Source organism: Lithobates pipiens, unplaced genomic scaffold (assembly GCF_037356315.1).
Source record: "Lithobates pipiens isolate NorthernLeopardFrog02 unplaced genomic scaffold, aLitPip1_a1.2 Scaffold_10, whole genome shotgun sequence".
Taxonomy (NCBI): Eukaryota; Metazoa; Chordata; class Amphibia; order Anura; family Ranidae; genus Lithobates; species Lithobates pipiens.
The window spans coordinates 77795254-77816323 of NW_027507686.1; the positions used below are offsets into that span (position 1 = coordinate 77795254).

General features: G+C 44.4%; 1 pseudogene across 1 annotated transcript in view; it reads right to left on the bottom strand.

Moving 5' to 3' along the window:
* The window catches only part of LOC143933056 (cathepsin W-like), an 81157-nt pseudogene that overhangs the window by 19655 nt on the left and 40432 nt on the right, over nucleotides 1-21070 (bottom strand). The window contains exon 7 of the transcript XR_013262988.1: nucleotides 9402-9521. The product of XR_013262988.1 is annotated as a cathepsin W-like (transcript). The remainder of the gene's footprint in view (nucleotides 1-9401; nucleotides 9522-21070) is intronic.

Below are 21070 nucleotides of genomic sequence, written 5' to 3' on the forward strand. Positions count from 1 at the left end.
CCTCATAGACTGGATTCACACCTATGCTGTCAGGTCACCTAGAGCCCAGGTGACAGGTGCACACCGTAGGGTTGGGGATGCACCGCAAGGCTGTGGACCCTACGGCTGATGGCTGCAGACGGGGGACAGATCCCACTGGGGTAAGAGCGTAAGATTCCCCGGGGCGCGGAGTCTAAGAGCCAGCTGGTGTTCACCAGAGCTTTGAGTGGTGAAGATGGTCTTGGCTGCAACTGGCTCCAGGTCGCGACCCCCAGGGTCCCCCAGCTCACACCCACAGTAGGTAACAGGAGGATAGGGATGGTGAGGGACAAAGCCAAGGTCGGGGCCACAAGCAGAACAGAATAGTCGGGTACACGCCAATAGGTCAGGGTCACAGGCAAGCAGGGATGGTCAGAACACGCCAAGGTCGGTAACGGAAATCAGAAGCAGAGCACACGACAGGAAACAGGAAGCTAATACACAAAGGTTGATCAGCAGGATAGGCTAGCAGTGCAAAGGTTAATATAGTGTAGTCTGATAGGGGCTAGGGTGGAGCCATTCCAGAGGAAGGAAATAAAAGCAGTCAGGTGAAGCTCGGCTGGTCTCTAGAAATGAACACATGCAGACAGGTAAGGAGAACAACTCTAATGCATAACCATGACAGTACCCCCCCTCTTACGAGGCCTCCCCCTCCCCTGCCTGGGACCAGGTTTAGAGGGGAACTTCAAATGAAACTTCCTCAACAGACGAGGTGCAAAGACCTCGGAAGCCGAAATCCACGACCTCTCCTCAGGACCAAAACCTTTCCAGTGCACGAGGTACTGGAGAATGCCTCTACAGAGTCGGGAATCCAAAATTTGGCTAACCTCGTACTCCTGATCATCCTCAGAGACCGGTGCTATGGTAGGGGAAGGACGAGAGAACTTATTGAGGACTAACGGCTTTAGAAGGGCAACATGGAAGGAGTTAGAGATTGAGGCTTTTGGGAATCTGGAGCTTGAAACAAACCGGATTCAGTTTAGAAATTATGGTGTATGGACCAATGAATCTTGGGGCAAATTTGAGGGAAGGAACCCGGAGTTTGATGTTCCTGGTGGAGAGCCAGACTTTGTCTCCTGGCTGAAAAGAGGGTGGCTTACGCCTGCGGCGGTCAGCAAAACTCTTGAATTTGTTGGCAGCTTTCTGGAGGGAATCATGAACGTCAGCCCACATGGAATTGAATGATTCCTGAACAGTAGCCAAAGCTGGAATGTCAGAAGAACAAATCATAGGAAGGGGAAGTTGAGGATGTCTTCCATAAACAGTGAGGAAGGGTGTTTTCTGAGAACTGACGTTAACATTATTGTGGGAGAACTCAGCCCACGGTAATAGTGATGAGCAATCATCATGATGGGCAGAGACCAAGGTACGGAGAAAGACCTCTAACTCCTGATTAACTCTCTCAGTCTGGCCATTGGATTGGGGATGATAAGAAGAGGTAAAATCCAAGGTAATGTCGAGGGATTTGCAAAAGGCTCCCCAAAAACGAGAAGTAAATTGCACACCCCTGTCCGAGACGACATGCGAAGGAACACCATGAAGGCGGAAAATCTCTCGTACAAAAATGGGAACCAAGGCAGGGGCAGAAGGGAGACCAGGAAGAGGAACAAAATGAGCCATCTTGGAGAACCGATCGATTACTACCCAAATGGCCATATTATTCTCCGATAGTGGAAGATCAGTGATAAAATCCATGGCGATATGAGACCAGGGCTCCTTAGGAATGGGCAAGGGCATGAGAAGACCAGCAGGGGCTTGAGTGGAAGATTTAGACTGAGCACAGACGTGACAAGCCTTAACATAGTCTTTAACATCCGAGCGGAGATTAGGCCACCAGTAGTGACGACTGATAAGCAGGAAGGATCGGAGGAACCCAGCATGACCTGCCATCTTGGAATCATGTCCCCAACGAAGGATCTTGGTTCTTAGCTCCGTGGGAACAAAGGTCTTACCAGGAGGAATCTTTGATTCCAGGGTGGTAGAATGGGCAACAATGCAAGAGGTAGGAATGATCGGCTCAGGATCAGGGTTGGACTCCTCGTCCAAGGTGTCAAATGACCTAGAGAGCGCATCAGCTCGACCGTTGCAGGAACCAGGTTTGTACGTAATCGTGAATTTAAAACGAGAAAAGAAGAGACTCCACCTGGCCTGTCTGGGGTTCAGACGTTTAGCATTCTGTAGGTACTGTAGATTCTTATGATCAGTAAAGATCGTTATGGAGTGAGGGGAACCTTCCAAGAGATGACGCCACTCCTCCAACGCCAATTTAATTGCGAGAAGTTCCCGATCACCAATGGCATAATTTCTCTCTGCCTGAGAAATTTTTTTGGAGAAGAACGCACATGGTTGATGTTTCTTCTCAAAGTCCTGAAGAAGCACAGCTCCCACCCCCATCGAAGAAGCGTCTACTTCAATAAAAAATGGGTCTTCAGGATTTGGTCTCCTCAAGAGGGGTCCAGAGACAAAGGCCTGTTTCAGATCGTGAAACGCAGAGACAGCCTCGGAAGACCAGTCTTTGGCATTAGCACCCTTCTTGGTCAAAGCGATAATAGGCGCAGCAATGGAAGAGTAATTCCTTATGAACTGCCTATAATAATTTGTGAAGCCAAGGAAGCGCTGTGTGGCCTTGAGGCTAGCAGGAAGGGGCCAGTTGGTAATGGCAGAGACCTTTCCGGGATCCATGCGAAGACCCTCACTAGAAACAAAACATCCCAGAAACAGGACCTCGGAACATTCAAAGGAACATTTCTCCATCTTGGCATAGAGATTGTTCTCTCTAAGGCGCTGAAGTACGGTGCGTACATGGTTTCTGTGAGCAGGCAGATTTTGGGAAAAGATGAGAATGTCATCCAGATAGATGACAACAAACTGGTACAGTAGATCCCTGAATATTTCGTTGACAAAGTTCTGGAACACAGCTGGAGCATTACACAAACCAAAAGGCATAACCAAGTACTCGTAATGCCCGTCCCTAGTGTTAAATGCGGTCTTCCATTCGTCACCTTCTCGTATTCGAATGAGATTGTATGCACCTCTGAGATCCAATTTAGTGAAAATGGAAGCCCCCTTCAACCTGTCAAATAGCTCAGATATTAGAGGTAAGGGGTAACGGTTTTTAATAGTCACAGCGTTTAAACCTCTATAGTCAATGCAGGGCCTGAGGGTGCCATCCTTTTTGGCAACGAAAAAGAACCCTGCTCCTGCAGGCGATGAGGATTTCCGGATGAAACCTCTCTCCAAATTCTCAGCGACATACTCAGACATGGCTTGGGTCTCTGGAATGGATAAAGGGTAGGTACGACCCCTGGGCAGGGTTGCTCCAGGGACAAGGTCAATAGCACAGTCAAAAGATCTGTGAGGAGGAAGTACCTCAGCAGACTTCTTACAGAACACATCCCGGAAATCGCTATAAGCCGCAGGAAGATCGGACGAGACAGATGTGGTAGCAATGGGAAGTTTCCTCTTGGGGGTCACCTTGGAAAGACAAGACGAGAAACACGAAGGACCCCAGGCCAGGATCTGCCCAGATACCCAGTCCACATGTGGCGAGTGGAGCTGCAGCCAAGGAAGACCCAATACAATGGGGGTAGAGGCCTTGGGTAGGATGAGGAAGGAGATCCACTCCTGGTGGAGTATCCCTACCGACATCCTAATAGGTAGCGTCTGGAAACGGATAGGACCCCCTGGGAGCACAGTGCCATCAATTGCCGAGACTACTAGTGGAGTAGCGAGGGGAGAAAGGGTAAGCTTCATAGAAGAGGCAGTTCTCCAGTCCATAAAATTGCCGGCAGCCCCGGAGTCCAGATATGCTAGGACTGATTGGGGAGAAGTGCCTACATGGAGGAACACCGGAAGAAGGAGACGAGAAGGTGATGTTTCTGGGTCCAATACTCCACCTTCCAAATGTATTAGACCCGAGCGTTTCCCGGACGGAGCGAGCAGGAGTCACGAAAATGACCCTTTCCCCCACAATAAAGACACAAGCCCAGAGTTCTGCGTCTAGCACGTTCTTCGGGGGTTAGTCTGGTCCGGCCCAGCTGCATGGGCTCCTCAGCAGACGGAGGATGCTCCACAGGGCGACGGGGAAAAAGCTCAGCCTGACTAGAACCTGGGGGGTGCTGGCGTCTTTTTTCTAAGGACCTCTCCTGGAAGCGAATGTCAATTTGATTACATAGGGAAATGACTTCGTCTAGACCGGCGGGGATAGCTCTTCCTGCTAATTCGTCCTTCACTCGGTCTGAGAGGCCATGTAAAAAGGTTGCGACCAGGGCCTCATTGTTCCAGCTCAATTCCGCTATAAGGATACGGAACTGAAGTGCATATTGGCCCACTGAACCAGATTCTTGGCGAAGGCGTAAAGGGCACTAGCCGCAGAAGAAACCCGAGCTGGCTCCTCAAAGATGTTACGAAAGAGCTTCAAGAAGTCGGACAGGCTGGAAACCACTGGATCATTTTTCTCCCACAGGGGGGCAGCCCAGGCTAAAGCTTCACCGGAGAGGAGGGAAATTATATAGGCTACCTTTGCCCGATCGGATAGAAAGTTTTGAGGCTGGAGCTCAAAATGAATGGTGCATTGGCTGAGGAAGCCCCTGCAGGCCTTGGAGTCCCCAGAGAAACGGAACGGAGCAGGCAGTACTAATGAATGCGTGGATGCGACTGGTGCGATAGGTGCAGTCGCAGACTGTACTTGAGGCTGCGGGTTCGGGGTTCCCAAGGAAGCCTGTAGCTGCTCGAAGCGAGAAGCCAGATCCTGGAGGAATCGCATCACCTGAGTCTGATTAGATTCCTGGGTCTCGAGTCTCCGCACTATGCCCTGCAATGGATCGACTGCAGGGAGCGGCACGTCAGCCGGGTCCATGGCTGATCAAACTGTCAGGTCACCTAGAGCCCAGGTGACAGGTGCACACCGTAGGGTTGGGGATGGACCGCAAGGCTGTGGACCCTACGGCTGACGGCTGCAGACGGGGGACAGATCCCACTGGGGTAAGAGCGTAAGATTCCCCGGGGCGCGGAGTCTAAGAGCCAGCTGGTGTTCACCAGAGCTTCGAGTGGTGAAGATGGTCTTGGCTGCAACTGGCTCCAGGTCGCGACCCCCAGGGTCCCCCAGCTCACACCCACAGTAGGTAACAGGAGGATAGGGATGGTGAGGGACAAAGCCAAGGTCGGGGCCACAAGCAGAACAGAATAGTCGGGTACACGCCAATAGGTCAGGGTCACAGGCAAGCAGGGATGGTCAGAACACGCCAAGGTCGGTAACGGAAATCAGAAGCAGAGCACACAACAGGAAACAGGAAGCTAATACACAAAGGTTGATCAGCAGGATAGGCTAGCAGTGCAAAGGTTAATATAGTGTAGTCTGATAGGGGCTAGGGTGGAGCCATTCCAGAGGAAGGAAATAAAAGCAGTCAGGTGAAGCGCGGCTGGTCTCTAGAAATGAACACATGCAGACAGGTAAGGAGAACAACTCTAATGCATAACCATGACATATGCATTTTTAGTGCTTTTTGCATCTTGCAGATTTGCACTACAGAACGTGTTCCATAGGACACCATGTTAAATGGACTGTAGTGCAAATCTGCAAAATGCAAAAAGCACTAAAAATGCCTAGGTGTGAATCCAGCCATAGTTTTTAGGATGCTAGATGTTAAAGATAACAGTAAGACTCCAAAACTACAAATATAAGATAGGAAAAGAGATAAGAAGGAAACATTGCTTTATTTTGTACAGAATGCATTATAAGCATGTAGCTGGGAAATACAGGAGAATGGTAGTTAAGTAAAAGGAAATAGACAGCTCATCCTTCAGGCTGTGTTCTTGCCATCTTCGCATGTGGCTCACAGCAGGAGTCCGGTGCATCTCTGTTTACTGTTTCAGGTCTGATTCCAGCCCAAATTTTTGGGCTGAATGCGGACTTGAAACAGACCAAAAGATGCACATGGCTCCTGTGCAAATTTGTACCGGAGCCGATGCACAGATGTATGAACTGGCTCAGAGCCACATTGCAATTCAATAAAAAAAAAAGAAGTTTATGGAAAGAGGAAACAAGCTTTGAAAATACTTGATTTTTTTGTGCTTTAACCTGCACTTTTTTAAGTGACATAGCCTTTTTAAAATACAGTTGTGCTCATAAGTTTACATACCCTGGCAGAATTTATGATTTCTTGGCCATTTTTTTTCAGAGAATATGAATGATAACACAAAAACTTTTCTTTCACTCATGGTTAGTGTTTGGCTGAAGCCATTTATAATCAATCAACTGTGTTTACTCTTTTTAAATCATAATGACAACATAAACTACCCAAATGACGCTGATCAAAAGTTTACATACCCCAGTTTTTAATACTGTGTATTGCCCCATTTAACATATATAACAGCTTGAAGTCTTTTGTGGTATTTGTGAATGAGGCTCTTTATCTACTCAGATGGTAAACCTGCCCATTCCTCTTGGCAAAAAGCCTCCAGTTCCTGTAAATTCTTTGGCTGTCTTGCATGAACTGCATGTTTGAGATGTCTCCAGAGTGGCTCAATGATACTGAGATCAGGAGACTGAGATGGCCACTCCAGAACCTTCACTTTATTCTGCTGTAGCCAATGACAGGTCAACTTGGCCTTGTGTTTTGGATCATTGTCATGTTGGAATGTCCAAGTACATCCCATAAGCGGCTTCCTGGCTGATGAATGCAAATGTTACTCCAGCATTTTTTGATAATATACTGCATTCATCTTGCCATCAATTTTTACCAAATTTCATGTGCCTTTGAAGCTTACACATCCCAAAACATCAGCGATCCACCTCCATGTTTCACAGTAAGAATAGTGTACCTTTCATCATAGGCCTTGTTGACTCCTCTCCAAATGTAGTGTTTATGGTTGTGGCCAAAAAGCAAAATTTTGGTCTCATCACTTCAAAAGCCTTTGTGCCAAAAGGTTTGAGGCTTGTCTCTGTGCTGTTTGGCATATTGTAAGTGGGATACTTGTGGCATTTACATAGTAATTGCTTTCTTCTGGTGACTCGACCATGCAGCCCATATTTCTTCAAGTGCCTTCTTATTGTGCATCTTGAAGCCACAACACATGTTTTTAGAGAGTCCTGTATTTCACCTGAAATTATTTGTGGGTTTTTGTTTGGGTCCCCCCAGGTCCATACCAGGCCCTTGGGTCTAGTATGGATTCGGAGGGGGCTCCCACGCTAAAATGTAAAAAAAAATAAATAAAATGGCGTGGGAGTCCCCCCAAAATCTATACCAGACCCTTATCCAAGCATACAGCCCGGCAGGTGAGGAAAGGGAGGTGATGACCGACCGCCCCCCCTCCTGAACCATACCGGGCCTCATGCCCTCAACATGGGGGGATGGGTGCTTTGGGGCACCCCAAAGCACCTTGTCCCCATGTTGATGAGGAAAAGGGCCTCTTCCTGACAACCCTGGACGTTGGTTGTTGGGGTCTGCAGGCGGGGGGCTTATCGGAATCCGGGAGCCCCCTTTAATAAGGGATCCCGGCCCCCAACCTATGTGAATGAGAAGTACGATGTACGATGTACCCCTACTCATTCACCTGGAAAAAAAGTAGTGTAGTGTAGTGTTAAAAAATACAGTGGACAGTTTTTGACAAGTCTTCTTCAAAATCTTCTTCGCCGCTTCTTCCTCCATCTTCTCCCGCATCTTCATCCTCTGGTCTCCTCCGATGCTGCGTCTGGCTGATCTGTCGGCGCTGATGTCCGGCATTCCTTAAATAATAAGGGGGCCGCGGCAATCGAATTACGTCACCTGGAGGTCACACCCCCTGTGACGTCATGGACCCATAATGCCCCGGGCGGTGATGTCACAAGGGGGCGTGACCTCTGGGTGACATAATCCAATTGCCATGCCCCCTCGTTATTTACAGAATGCAGGACATCGGCGCCGACAGATCTGCGGGACACAACATCGGAGGAGGATCATCGGTGGGAGCAGCAGCAGTGGCGGCGGTGGCGGCAGAGGAAGAAGAACACCCAACAAAGAAGAGCAGAAGAATGAGAAGACCGGAGGATGAAGATGCGGGAGAAGATGGAGGAAGAAGTGGCAAAGAAGATTTTTAATAAAAGACTTGTCAAAAAATACTTTTTTTTCCAGGTGAATGGGTAGGGGTACGATGTACCCCATACTCATTCACAAAGGGTGGGGGGCCGGGACCTGGGGGCCCCCTTAGTAAAGGGGGCTCCTGGATTTTCAATAAGCCCCCCACCCGCAGACCCCGACAACCAACGGCCAGGGTTGTCGGGAAGAGGCCCTTGTCCTCATCAACATGGGGACAAGGTGCTTTTGGGTGGGGGGCGCAGATCCCCCTGCCCCAAAGCACCCATCTGCCATGTGGAGGGCATGCGGCCTGGTATGGTTCGGGGGGGTGTGCTCGCTTGTCCCCTCCCTTTCCTGACCTGCCGGGCTATGTGCTCGGATAAGGGTCTGGTATGGATTTTGGGAGATTCCCACGCCATTTTTTATTTTCTTTTGGCGTGGGGGTCCCCTCTGAATCCATACTAGACCCAAGGGCCTGGTATGGACCTGGGGGGGAGGAACCCCATGCCATAGTTTCTCTTGATTATTTTTTTTTAGCTGGCACAAAAACGCAAATTGCGGTAAAAACGCTCAAAAGCGACATGCGTAAATGAGAATCAAGCCTGAAAAAACGCAAAATGCATCTGCAATATGCAAACTTCAATCTGCATAGATGTGAATCAGGCTTTACTGTGTCTAATTACTGTCTCTGCAGGTCGAGCTACTCCTAACCTCTCTACATAAACTGTTTTGTAGCTGTTGGAGGATGAGTAAAGTAGAATACAATAAATTGTCACTTGAATGACAGCTGGTGCTGCTGACGTCACACCCAAAGTAGCGGTGCCCAAAAGCAGGGTCAGGGTTTTTGGATATCTACAAGAGGAATGCTTTTTATAGTAAATAACATGCCTAAAAAGCACATAGGAAGCTTGTTGTTAACAGTGATTGCTCTGGAAACAGGGTCAATTTAAATATAGATTTAAAATTCTATTTTAATTGAAATTATAATAAAGTATACATTTAAATTTATATTTCTCTTTATTATTACTATGGGGGGGGGGTGAAAAACTCCCTGCGTACAGTATATAGAAGTGATGGTGATGACGGGTCCCTTTTTAATAAAATACGAGGTGACCTCTAATACCTCCCCTGTGTGAAGTAGAAGGAGATCTGAGTTTGATATTTTTTATAATTGTGTTTATTGTTTGTTTAGGTGTTTTTCGTAACTGTAAAAAAAGCAAGAACATTTTATTATATAAAGTAGAATACATTACATTCCTAATATTTTGATGGATGTTATATGACAATTCTCTGCAGAGCACACATGTCTTCCATATGCATTATCCTTACCTCCTTCATCTGTAGGCAGTTTTACAAAATCATCAATCCTTCCAACTTTCTTAAAAAAGTAACTTTTACACTGCCCCCTTGATCCCTGATATGGGTAAAGATTTTCGGTTACCAGTCCTCCTTTACAAAAAAAAAAAGGAGCGATAATAAATATAGGTAAGTGGTAATTTAAGTAGCTTGGTCACTGACACTGGAGCATAGTTATATGTGCCAGGCCTCTACTTACCCATGTACCATTATTTTAAATAGGTAAAGATATTTGCAGATATGTAATCCAATCTTATCTAGATAATTCTGTTCAAAACCACTGCTGCCCATTAATCTAACTAATCCATGTTAAGGTGACTCTGTTGCAAGTACCCAAAATATGGCCTGCAAAATCTACAAACTGCAAACTTTAATATGAATTAATTAAGAAGGGTGTAGGTGTGGCTCTATTCCTCTTAAGAGACCTTATTAAGGTGCTGTAAATGTGTTCAAAAAATGGTGTTCAATAAAATATATGACAGTAAAATCATGTGGTAAATTTGCGCTAATAGTATTGCACTAGCTGCAAGGTGCTGCTTAAATACCCATGAAGTTGATGGAGGACATTAGTTAAAGTGATAAGTGCTTGTGTGTTACACCCTCTGTAAAGTGAAGCCTTAGATAAATGCCTTCAAAAAGTGAATAATGAAATTGGTGCTAGTGCTGTTAGCGTGTATGAAAATAATATTCCTACGCTCTCATACGCTTACTAATTTATCCCTTATGTGGGAAAAAAAAAACAGGTGTTTGACTCTCTGTTACAACATCCTAATAAAATAAACATATAAAAAAATATAATAAATATACAAAAAATGCAAAAGGGCATCTGGTGAGTGCTATTACATTAATAGCACGGATAAGATCACCAGTAAGGATGAGCTCAGGCGTGTTCGCATGGTCCACGTGCAGAGCCCGCCAGGAAGTCGGCACAGTGCTGAGCTAATCACGGGCAGTGAGACATTCCCCCGATGTGTGGCTGCAGAGACTTCCTGGCGGGCTCTGCACGTGGACCATGAGTACACGCCTGAGCTCATCCCTAATCACCAGCACTACCATCACTCAAAAGGATAACAAGCAGTATTAACCCTGCTAACACTGGATGCTTTTTGAGAGCACGAGTCATTTTGTTTACTGTTGTATCAAATGCTATAATAATATTTTCAGTTTATTTTGGTATATTTTTCTTTCACAGTGGTATATTTCTTCCTCTCTTTTCCATCTGATATTTTTTGTATATTTATTATATTTTTTTATATGTTTATATCCTCCATCAATTTCATGGGTATTTAACCACTACAGCCCCGGACCAATAAACACCTTAAGGACCAGAGGTCTTTTTCCAATTTCGCACTGCGCTGCTTTAACTGGTAATTGCGCGGTCATGCAATATTGCACCCAAACGAAATTTGCGTCCTTTTCTTCCCACAAATAGTTTTTCTTTTGATGGTATTTGATTGCCTCTGCGATTTTTATTTTTTGCGATATAAATGGAAAAAGAGCGAAAATTTTGAAAAAAAAATATATTTTCTTCTTTTTGTTATAAGAAAAATCGAATAAACTAAATTTTAGTCATACATTGAGGGCAAAATTTATTCAGCCACATGTCTTTAGTAAAAAAAATGTCAATAAGCATATATTTTTTGGTTTGCGCAAAAGTTATAGCGTCTACAAACTAGTGTACATTTTCTGGAATTTACACAGCTTTTAATTTATGCCTGCCTATCTCATTTCTTGAGGTGCTAAAATGGCAGGGCAGTACAAACCCCCCCCCAAATGACCCCATTTTGGAAAGTAGACACCCCAAGGAAATTGCTGATGGGTATGTTGAGCCCATTGAATATTTATTTTTTTTGTCCTAAGGGATTGAATAATGACAAAAAAAAAAAAAAATTTTACAAAAAGTTGTCACTAAATGATATATTGCTCACACATGCCATGGTTATATGTGGAATTGCACCCCAAAATATATTCCGCTACTTCTCCCGAGTATGGGGATACCACATGTGTGGGACTTTTTGGGAGTCTATTCGCGCACGGCACCCCGAAATCCAATCACCACCTTCAGGATTTCTAAGGGTGCAAATTTTTGATTTGACTCCTCACTACCTATCACAGTTTCGAAGGCCATAAAATGCCAAAATAGCACAAAACCCCCCAAAATGACCCCATTTCGGAAAGTAGACACCCCTAGCTATTTACTGAGAGGCATGTTGAGTCCATGGAATATTTTATATTTTGCCACAAGTTGCGGGAATATTACAAACTTTTTTTTTTTGCACAAAGTTGTCACTAAATGATATATTGCTCACACATGCTATGGGCATATGTGAAATGATACCCCAAAATACATTCTGCTGCTTCTCCTGAGTACAGGGATACCACATGTGTGGGACTTTTTGGGAGCCTAGCCGCGTACGGGACCCCGAAATCCAAGCACCGCCTTCAGGATTTCTAAGGGCATACATTTTTTATTTTACTCCTCACTACCTATCACTACCTATCACAGTTTTGAAGGCCATAAAATGCCAAGATGGCACAAAACCCCCCCAAATGACCCCATTTTGGAAAGTAGACACCCCAAGCTATTTGCTGAGGGCCATGTTGAGACCATTGCATATTTTTTTTTTGTCCCAAGGGATTGAATAATGACAAAAAATAAAAATAAATTTTTTTTTTACAAAAAGTTGTCACTAAATGATATATTGCTCACACATGCCATGGTTATATGTGGAATTGCACCCCAAAATATATTCCGCTACTTCTCCCGAGTATGAGGATACCACATGTGTGGGACTTTTTGGGAGTCTAGTCGCGCACGGCACCCCGAAAACCAATCATCACCTTCAGGATTTCTAAGGGTGCAAATTTTTGATTTGACTCCTCACTACCTATCACAGTTTCGAAGGCCATAAAATCCCAAAATAGCACAAAACCCCCCAAAATGACCCCATTTTGGAAAGTAGACACCCCAAGCTATTTACTGAGAGGCATGTTGAGTCCATGGAATGTTTTATATTTTGCCACAAGTTGCGGGAATATTACAAACTTTTTTTTTTTTGCACGAAGTTGTCACTAAATGATATATTGCTCACACATGCTATGGGCATATGTGAAATGACACCCCAAAATACATTCTGCTGCTTCTCCTGAGTACAGGGATACCACATGTGTGGGACTTTTTGGGAGCCTAGCCACGTACGGGACCCCAAAAACCAAGCACTGCCTTCCGGATTTAAATATAAAATGCTACTAAAAAAACTGTTAGCGATCGCAGGGATTAGGCCTGACTGCGATCGCTGCAGTTATGTGTTTAGTGTTTTGTAAGTGACAGTGATCGATCGATACTGCACTTGGGTGGGCTGGGCAGAGGGGCAAAACGCAGGTGCTAGCAGGTATCTGGGCTGATCCCGCTAACAATGCGTTTTTTGGAACCCTGAACTGCTGGGGACGCTAGTATAGATCTGATCAGATATTGATCTGTTCAGATTCTATACCACTACAGGAGGTTTATGCTTTGCGTGTGGGTGTTAGCGGTACTGGCACTAACATAGCGCTGCCTGGGGCGACGCAGACCCTGACCCTAAAACCTAATTGATATCACCCGCCGGGGGATCAGGGGGTTAAACCTTTATTGGGTAATAAATGGTGGGTGCCCCGATGCTATAAAAAGCAAACTAACCAGAGTCACCCGTAACACTTATACGGTGATCAGTGGTGAAAGGGTTAACTAGGGGCAATCAGGGGGTTCAAATTTTTATTAGGTAGTATATGGGGGTCCCTGGCACTATATAAAAACCTGACTGGGAACCTAAATAACTAACTGGCTAACCAGCGTCACCAGTGACACTTATACTGTGATCGCTGGTGAAAGGGTTAACTAGGGGCAATCAGGGGGTTAAAACCATTATTGGGTAGTATATGGGGGTACCTAACGCTATAAAAACCTGGCGGTGAACCTAAAAAAATAACTAGCTACCTAACGACACTAGTGACACTAATGCAGCGATCAGAAAAACGATCGCTTAGTGACACTGGCAAAAGGGGGTGAAAGGGTTAACTAGGGGCAATCAGGGGGTTAAAACCATTATTGGGTAGTATATCGGGGTGCCTAGCGCTATAAAAACCTGGCGGTGAACCTAAAAAAAAACTAGCTACCTAGCGACACTAATGCAGCGATCAGAAAAATGATCGCTTAGTGACAGTGGCAAAAGGGGGTGAAAGGGTTAACTAGGGGCAATCAGGGGGTTAAAACCATTATTGGGTAGTATATCGGGGTACCTAGCGCTATAAAAACCTGGCGGTGAACCTAAAAAAATAACTAGCTACCTAGCGACACTAATGCAGCGATCAGAAAAATGATCGCTTAGTGACAGTGGCAAAAGGGGGTGAAAGGGTTAACTAGGGGCAATCAGGGGGTTAAAACCATTATTGGGTAGTATATCGGGGTACCTAGCGCTATAAAAACCTGGCGGTGAACCTAAAAAAAAAACTAGCTACCTAGCGACACTAGCGACACTAATGCAGCGATCAGAAAAATGATCGCTTAGTGACACTGGCAAAAGGGGGTGAAAGGGTTAACTAGGAGCAATCAGGGGGTTAAAACCATTATTGGGTAGTATATGGGGGTACCTAACGCTATAAAAACCTGGCGGTGAACCTAAAAAAATAACTAGCTACCTAACGACACTAGTGACACTAATGCAGCGATCAGAAAAACGATCGCTTAGTGACACTGGCAAAAGGGGGTGAAAGGGTTAACTAGGGGCAATCAGGGGGTTAAAACCATTATTGGGTAGTATATCGGGGTGCCTAGCGCTATAAAAACCTGGCGGTGAACCTAAAAAAAAACTAGCTACCTAGCGACACTAGTGACACTAATGCAGCGATCAGAAAAATGATCGCTTAGTGACAGTGGCAAAAGGGGGTGAAAGGGTTAACTAGGGGCAATCAGGGGGTTAAAACCATTATTGGGTAGTATATCGGGGTACCTAGCGCTATAAAAACCTGGCGGTGAACCTAAAAAAATAACTAGCTACCTAGCGACACTAATGCAGCGATCAGAAAAATGATCGCTTAGTGACAGTGGCAAAAGGGGGTGAAAGGGTTAACTAGGGGCAATCAAGGGGTTAAAACCATTATTGGGTAGTATATCGGGGTACCTAGCGCTATAAAAACCTGGCGGTGAACCTAAAAAAAAAACTAGCTACCTAGCGACACTAGCGACACTAATGCAGCGATCAGAAAAATGATCGCTTAGTGACACTGGCAAAAGGGGGTGAAAGGGTTAACTAGGAGCAATCAGGGGGTTAAAACCATTATTGGGTAGTATATCGGGGTACCTAGCGATATAAAAACCTGGCGGTGAACCTAAAAAAATAACTAGTTACCTAGCGACAGTAGCGACACTGATGCAGCGATCAGAAAAATGATCGCTTAGTGACACTGGCAAAAGGGGGTGAAAGGGTTAACTCTAGGGGCAATCAGGGGGTTAAATCTTTATTGGGGGGTGATAGGGGGCTACCCTGGACCTAACACTAACTGCCCTGACAGTTTTAACTGTTACAACTGACACTGAATGCATTGATCAGTAAAGAAATGATCAATGCAATCAGTGACACTGTGACTGGGGGGGGAGGGGGATCGGGGGGCGATCGGGGGGGGGTTGTGTACCTATGTGTACCTATGTGTCAGTGTAGTGTTTTGGTGCACTTACTTTTAGTCTTCTCCTCGTAGTCCGGTCAAAAAGACCGCCCCGAGGAGAATGACATCACTTCCTCCTTCCTGTGTAAACAATACACAGTGGGAGGAAGTTCGTCATTGGTCAGGAGCGATCCAGAGGGGGTGGCCAGAAACCAACGGCCATCCCCTCATCACGGATCGCTCCTGGAGGGAAACGGACCGCCGTATCCCGCGGGAGGGGGTCCGATCGGACCCCCCACCCGCTGGAAGGCAGGCACGTACATCTACGTGCTTGTGCCTGCCTGTGCCATTGCGATGACGTACAATGGCAATACAGCGGTCCTTAAGTGGTTAAGCAGCACCTTGCAGCTGGTGCAATACTATTAGCACAAATTCACTGCATGATTTTACTGTCATATATTTTATTGAACACCATTTTTTGAACACCCTAATTAGGTCTCTTAAGAGGAATGGCGCCACACCCACAACCTTCTCAATTAATTTACCTTACTTCATCTAGGTGGTAGTAATATGTAGGGGCAGCAATTCTCTCTTATGCATTTTTCTTTCTTTCGTTTATCATATTTTCTATGTGCCTTGTACATTCCATGGTGCAGGATCATACATTATCTCTACAAACTTTAATATGAACCCCATTGAAATCAAAGAGAGTTGAAATAAGACATTCCATTCTCTCCATTTTCAAGGCTAATAAGTAAAGGATTATTAAACAAAAGGCTTGGGGAGTTGGGCACTGCCAGGGGGGACATGTACCAATTAAATATTTTTTTCTTTAAAGTGGAGCTGGAGAATATTTTGTTAAAGCCCAGAGCAGTCACTTCCTTATTGAAAACTCTATCCCTCTCTTTGGTTTTAAAAACTATAATATAACTTTCTTCATATAAAATATGTACATTTCCAGCCTTGATTGTATGTATAGCTCAATTAGAGAGGAAGTTTAACAGAGGCTTTACTGTGCTGAAATTCACAGGCTGCCAAAAGGAAGGGCTATCAGGGAGCTAAAGATATGATACTATCAATCTAAGTTTAACTCTTTTGTGCCTCCCTGGCAGTAGAGTTTGTCCTATCACCTCTCTGCTTTTCTTTTCTCCCTCCCTAACCTGTGGTCCCCCATCACAGTCTATCATTGCAGTTGCTTTCTTTCCCCTTTAGCAACAGTAAATCTTAAAGCTGCCAGCTGATCAGCCTCTAGTGACATTGATTTTAGGCACAGTGCAGAGAATAGATAGCAACTGAGCATGCGCAGAGCAGGGTGAGGCAGGGCTTGACTGTATTTTAAACATCGTGAACGTGTGGAGAATGCTCTATGATGTACTAAAGGAAAAGTAACATATATACCGTGGAAAAAGTACCATTTAAAAAAATATCATTTGAATTGCTACTAAATAAATGACAATTCCGGACCGCTTGTTCTGTTTGTGAACAAAATAGCCAAGGTTCCCTTCAACAGCCATACCAGACCTTATCCTAGATAAGAAAAGACCAAAAAAATTAAGTAGGGTTCCCCCTAATAGTCTATATCAGACTCTTATTCTTGATCAGGGTCCTGTATGGATTTTAACCGCTAAAAGGCGCCTCACGCAGATATACTGTGGCAGAATGGCACGGCTGGGCAAAACCCCGTACGGGTATGTCTTCCCCTTTAAGAGCCGCCAGAGGGTGTGTGCGCCCGCTGCATGGCGGGGAACCCGATGCTCGTGGCTGCCAGGTGTGATCACTGACGGCCTTGCGCGATCATGTGCAAGAGAGCCAGCACGGGGATTTGTGTGTGTAAGCATACAAATCCCTGTTCTGTCAGGGGAGAGGAGACATATGGCTTGTTCCTACTAAGTAGGAACAGGGAAAAAAAGTAGCGTCCACGGCCATATTTGGTCAAAGACATCACAGGGGATTCCCCACTTTTTTGTTTGCAGTTTGATGCCAAGGTGAGAATGTAATTTCTGGTGAGAGTCTGTTGGAACTGCATTGTACCAGAGTGTTTTGTCAGCAGTTGTCATTCATCATGGTTGACATATATCTATATTGCTGTTCAACATTATTGGTGATGGATTTACACTGTAGGACATGTTTTTTTTATAAATGTGTGGTCTGTCTATTTTCCTGTTCTCCTTACTTATTCTTGTAGGGGGGCTGGATAACTGTGGGCCCCTTATTTTTATATTCTGATAAGTCCTCCATGCAGACCTCCACATTCACTGGACCAGGGATGTGGAAAACAGGCCCTTGTCCCCCTGGCAAGGTACCATCACCAGGTTGAGGGCATGTGACATGGTATTGTTTAGGAGGGGTTGGCGTATACTTGCTGCCCCTCCCTTTCCTGGACTGCCAGCTTGCATGCTCAGATGAGGGTCTGCTATAGATTTTAAAAGGGGGAGGGGGGATCATGCCTTTTTTTTTCTTTATTTACACAATTATGTTGAAAAAAAAAACAGTGTGGGGTTATGTGAAAAACCATACCACACCCTTATCCTTAAGGCTGGGTTCACACTGCTGCGGGGGGAGATCCGGATGTGATTCGCACAGCAAATCACATCCGATCTCCGTAGCACTGCGAGTTCAGCCATACAGATAGTATGGCTGAACTCGCAGCTGTCCCGCAGCAAACTCGCACAGGACCCTTTTTTGGGTCCGCAACGGAATCGGATCGCATGGGGGTTCACACCATGCGATCCGATTCCTGTGCGAGTCGGCAGATCGCACTGCGATATGCCGACGGATCTGGGGGTGTCATTAACATAACATTGACACCCCCAGCCGTCCGCATAGGGCAGTGTGAACTGCCGGCGGGAGGTATGCGATGCGGGAAAACGCCGCGGATTCGCGGCGTTCCCGCATCGCAATAGTGTGAACCTAGCCTTATACGGTATGGTATGGATTTTAAGAGAGAAAGCAAGTTTTTTTGTGGGTTTTTTTTTTGTTTGCATGGTTTTTGGGGGAACCTTGTTTTTTTTTATAGCACAGTGTCCTTGGTTGTTATACTACATCATATGTATATCAAGAGGCTTCCGCGCTCTATGGCCAATAAGGTCAGAAGGTAAAATTATATTTCAACAGGAGCAGCAATCACTGTATGAGTTGGCTCTCAATGCTATATTCACTTAAAACAGGGGGGGTTGTGCTGCGCTACCTTAAAAAACCAAATGATATGAAAATGATATGAAAATATAAAAATAAATAATTAGTACTAGCAAAAAACGAATATATGTGCAACTGTGATTATAAAATAAAACAGTGCCAAGTGCTTATGAGTTGTATGAAAAGTGCATACGTGCATTTATACATAAATTGACTATATAAAAGTGTCTCTGTGCATCATTCAAGTGTCAAAAATTCAGGGTACATTTGCTAAATGCAATAGAACGCATATAACCAAATAGAAAACAAACGGTGTAAGATTACAATGTGTATAAAATTAATTAAAACACACAAAAAATAGACTAATTCCAACAGGAATCAATAGCAGCAAATAAGTGAGTTACGATGCAGTGAATCACACTAAAGTGTCCCATACATAGTCCAATCGTGCAATTTGGATGCAATAATCACAATCCAAAAAATTTAAGTGCAATGTGCCAAACCAACTCTCTTCTGGTGATATTCCGTGCCAGTGATGATTATGCTATATAATTACCTCGCAGCTGCAAGGTATGCAGCGAGAAACAAAGCAACTATATTACAGAGAATGGTCAAGGGGATGGCTGCGGAGCGGACTTCTGGTGATACCACAAACTCCTCCGATTTCCTCGTGGGTTAAAATGACAGGCAAGCTCAAAGGGATAAGTCAGAAAGATCCACCATGGTGTAGTATTTCAAAACCAACACTTTTATTTAAGATAAAACTTGTCTACTCACAAAAAAAACGGAAAAGTACACAGCTATAACAATAGACCGGCGAGGCCTTGCTCGGATGTAAACGTCACTTCCGGTTTCCTACGCGTTACGTCATCCAATGACTTCGACTGGGATGTTTCTAAGGTGACCGGAAGTGGCTTTTGAGAGTACTGGGCGGGTATGTTCCGCCCTCTATTTGCATACTTCGCTGCATACAAGAAATGTCACAAGCGAGAATAGACCAATCAGGACAAGCGGGTGTGTCCCGAATACAGTTCGCCTCCCACCACGCTCGAGACATGTAATACACAGAGCGGGCAGGGAAAAACAAACGGCGGGGAAAAGATGAGCAAAAAGAAACCCCCTGCCCAAAACAATAACACTAGATTCCACCAGAAGCTAACATTCCTATGCTACACTGTTTATATATATATTGTCATGTCTTAAACGGGGCCAGTTTAAAATGCAGAGCTCTAACGGCGGCCATTTCCTTGGAGTCTTTCCAAAATAGATAGGCAGCCATTATTCTGGTGGTTAGTATCTTATTCAGGGCTAGCACGGAGGAGGCCATTATTATGGTAGTAAACGATGTATTGAGGGGAAAGAAAAAACAAGGTTAAAAACTACATTAAAAATGGAAAATATTCCTCATTTTAAATCAAAGCGGCGCCATGAGTCCAGCTTAGTAATAAAACCGCAGAAAAAAGGAATTAAAAAATATATGTAAAAACGCATTTAAAAACGCATATATATATATATATATACACATCTCAAACGCATGCATACATGCGTACAATCCATAAGAGGCCAAATTTAAAATCGTATTAAAATTAAATAACTACCTCAGAGTCTTAAACTCAATGACAAAAGATAATTTTAAAAAATTGAACGCAAAAATGCAGAGATGATCGCAGAAATGACGTTTACATTACAGAGAACATATGAATGATCAAAAAACGTCAAACTTTTCGTGTAACAAAAATTCTCGTAATAGATAGAAATATTAGAAGCAGAATTTACATACATAAAAATATACCTGGCATAGTTAACTAACAGGGGAGGAGGGTAATAAGAGAATAAAAGACGCTAAAAATCACTAATAAAACAGTTCAAATCGAACTCCACATTCAATCCCCTAGGGGCAAAAGTGTCGAGGGTAAATATCCACTTAGACTCTATTTGGCTCAAAGTCCTCACTTTGTGCCCCCCTCTCCAGTGTTTAACGTAGGGGACAATGCCCCAAAATTTCAAATCCCTAGGGTCTCTATTATGATGGATAGCGAAATGCTTGGAGACGCTATGTTTGTCGTACCCCTTTTGAATATTTTGTATATGTTCCTTGAGCCTAATCCTCAAAGGCCTCTTTGTGCGGCCTACATACTGTAGACCGCAGCTACATTCTAGAACATATACGGCACCTTCTGTGTTGCAACATATAAAATCTTTAACTTTATGTGTATTACCAGTACTTGTGGACAAAAATTTAAAAACTTTGTTGGGTTTGCTTGCTCTTGTGCATGCAAAGCACCTCTTGCAGGGTTGGAACCCTTTTCCCGTGAAGAACGTATAGTTGTTCATGGGAGGGTCCGGTATATGTTTCACTAACATATCCCTTAGACTGGGGGCACGTCTGTATATAAATTTTGGTCTAGGTGGTAAGACCTCATGTAAATCTCTGTCGTTCAACAAAATGTGCCAATGTCTTTTAATTATTTTTTCTATACTTTTATATTGACTATTATAGTCAAGAATTATTGCTCCTTCTTTTGATTTCTTGTTTTTAATTTTACTTGATTGTGTGTCCTTTTCTTTGAGGAGATCTTGGCGGTCCATCTTCTCTACTTCTGTTATTTTCTCTAGGATTGTACCTTTGACATAACCTTTCTCATAAAATCTCTGTCCCATAGAACCCGCTTGTTCTAGAAAAACTTCATTTTTACTGCAATTTCTACACAGTCTCATGAACTGCCCTTTAGGAATGTTAAAAAGCCAGTTCTGATGGTGACAGCTTGTTACTGGGAGATAGCTATTTTTATCAACGCTTTTAAAGTGCGTTTTTGTCTGTAATCCCCCATCTTCTTGTGTAATCACCAAATCAAGGAAGATTATTT